This window comes from Sinocyclocheilus anshuiensis, unplaced genomic scaffold, assembly GCF_001515605.1.
Source record: "Sinocyclocheilus anshuiensis isolate Anshui unplaced genomic scaffold, SAMN03320099.WGS_v1.1 scaffold481, whole genome shotgun sequence".
In the NCBI taxonomy this organism is placed as follows: Eukaryota; Metazoa; Chordata; class Actinopteri; order Cypriniformes; family Cyprinidae; genus Sinocyclocheilus; species Sinocyclocheilus anshuiensis.
The window spans coordinates 1,990,527-1,993,743 of record NW_015539907.1 but is presented as its reverse complement, the minus strand read 5'-3'; positions in this window follow the sequence as shown (position 1 = coordinate 1,993,743).

Sequence of the window (3,217 nt, the reverse complement as noted above, 5' to 3'; positions counted from 1 at the left end):
AATTTTAACATAAATGTTTCCATTTCATGCATTGTACCGAATTTAGCCAATGGCTAGTTTTCATCCGCGGTCCCTTGGCAGGTAATCATAATCACAGATAGACATAAGAACAAAATAACAAACACATACAATACAGTAATACTTATACACATTCCATCAGAGCCAAAAAAGAACAGTAAAAATAACGTTCAGTTAAGCCACAACTATATCAGTGTTTACAGATTTGAGTTGCTTTTAAATAAAATTTTAGTTTTAATTTAAACATGTCAATAGATGTGCACATCCTTATGTCTTCTGGTAGAGTGTTCCAGTGAATAATACCTTTCACTGAGAAAGATGATAACCCAAAGGCAGAATGATGAAAAGGAACAACACAATCACTAGTAGATGATGATCTAGTAGATCTTACAGAGACTGTAGAGCTAAAAATGCACAAAATCACGAAGTATAGAAGGGGCTAGCACACAGCTCGGTGGTAAACACCCAAACAGCCATGGTATATGCGTTAGCCCAATGCAGAAACATATTGATCAAGCACTGCAGTTTGTACACCAACGTATTGCTCTATTCCTTATCAGAACTCCAAGTAATAACAATGACAAACATTCACTATTCATCGACCAATTTCTAGACAATCGCGAACGTACAGATATGTGTTGAGGCAAGTTGGAGCTAAACTCTGCAGGACACCGGCCCTCCAGGACCGAGTTTGGACAGCCCTGGGCTAAACCATTTAAAATGTTATATACCATACACAAATTTGAGAAAATTCTAAAATTATCAAAGCTAAAAAAATTTGATTTCTCCAAACCCCTGCAGTGGTGATATTGGTTAGGCTTTTTGTCTAGAGTTTTTAAGGTCTGTTTATAACGAGATTTTAAAGGTTTAATAACAGTTTCCTCTGCTTGACCCCAACATGTCAGACAGTATGTCAGATGAGAAAAGATTGTAGCATGCATAAAAGTCTTGGCTACATCAGTGGGTAGACATTGTCTAATTTGTCTAAAATTGATCAAGTTATATTTTATAGTCCTCACCAATTTCTTTACATGTTTTTTAAAACTAAGATTTGGATCCAGCGTTAAACCAAGATAATTAAACTCAGTAACAATTTCTATCTTTTCACCATTTATAAAAATATCTGCATTGGAAGAACACACATTCATTTTAGAAAAAAACATCCCTTTTGTTTTACCAGTCGACACTTGCGGTCTTGACCACTTGAGAGCGCGTGTGCGCGACAGGAAGTAAGTGCGCAAGACTGTCCCAGGTCTTAAAAATGCCAAAGCGCAGTGCCCTTAAAGCACACTAAACCCACACTATCTCAAATACCGCTCCGGATCGGTATTCACGGGTTACTGTATCCCATCATGCATCATGTTCTGGAAATGAGATCTCGTGAGAGGTCACGACACAAAATAAGGATCTTTAAAAAAGCATCATATGACCCCTTTAACACATTTTTTTTTTTTTAAATAAGGGTGAAGATATCAAATTTCCTAGGCCGGACATCAATTTTGGCCACTACTGTATGGCAGTTCATTGACCTTCCAACTGACCGTCAAACCATGCTGCAAAAACAAGCCACTTTTATGAGGATTGTGGGCCTTCCTGGAGTTGTTGGAGCCATTGATGGAACTCATGTTCACATCATTGATCCAACTGTAAACGAGGAGAAATACCAATAGAATCTAATTTCAAAGCATCAGTAATAATTTGTGATAATTTTGCACAATGCAAAGCATTTTTTAAAAATACATTTAAATATTAAAATATTTCAGTGTCTTAATTAAATGATTTTATTATAGTTACATTAAATGATTGGTGTTTTGCTGCTATGACTTCACATGAGCAGGCTCACAATTGGCTGTTTCAGAGGTCGAGGTCGGCCATTTTGAGTTGACATCATTGTAGTCTTTAGTTCATTAAGGCAAAGCTTAAGACTATTCTTAAGAGCATTTCTGAGAAGTTTTATACATACGGGCCCAGGTACTCAATCCTGTTGGAGAGCTACCTACCTGCAAACTTCAGCTCCAACCGTGATCCAGCACACCTGTCTGTTATTATCAAGAGCTCCTGGACTTTTATGAGGATTGTGGGCTTTCCTGGAGTTGTTGGAGCCATTGATGGAACTCATGTTCACATCATTGATCCAACTGTAAACGAGGAGAAATACCAATAGAATCTAATTTCAAAGCATCAGTAATAATTTGTGATAATTTTGCACAATGCTTGGAGCTAAACTCTGCAGGACACCGGCCCTCCAGGACCGAGTTTGGACAGCCCTGGTTTAAACGAATCAGTTAAGATTGGTCTCCCTCTGGTGGACATTTACATTAAAATCCAACTCTCAAATGTCTGTCATGACATCTATGTGCTTTATTTGTGGACTGCATAATCCTTTGGATGAGATCCTGTTTTAAATGAAGCATAAACAGCTTCTTGTGTTACTGACAAATGACCCAAACCAATAATGACCCTAGATGCATCAAACACACTGGCTTGAAATAAACACAAAAGCACACAAACTAAAGTAATGTTTGCAACATTTTGCACTTTAATATTTGTTTTCTTCAAAACGAACAACTAATTTCTTACACATTTGTACACTATGTATATAAGAAATTAAAAAAAAATGTAAATCGCATAAAGGATACATGTAGAAAAGTATTAAAAATTTTTGGATGTCTCAACAAAATGAGAGTAGCTGCTTTTTGTTACCGTGAATGTTAAATTTGGATGCTTATGAAGAAGCAGACATGATCAAATAGGCGTAACTGAGAAGTAAAGTGGCCGGAAGGGGACAGTTAAACACACATTACGCTGTATACAGGGGCAGTATAACCACTCCATGTTCTTGTAGATCACACCGTGTGTCCCATTGTAATAGAAACTAAAAGGACCTACAAAATAGACAGCCAAAATTTCTTGTTCTTGCAGAAATATCCAAATCTCATTTAATAGTCAAAGCATGTATGTTTATACCTGGAAGACCATCTCAGCACTCATCCACTGCATATTACAAAGACTTACATAAAAAAAAAAAAATTGCAATCATTCCCAGCACACAAAGCAAAAGGATTAACAGGCAAAAACACAAGAGAATGCAATTAATTGAATGAAGAATGCATTTTAGGACATTTATTTTCATGGAGCACATTTGAAGTATAAAAGGAAAAAACAAAAAGCCAATATGAGTCACACTTCCAGCAGAAAG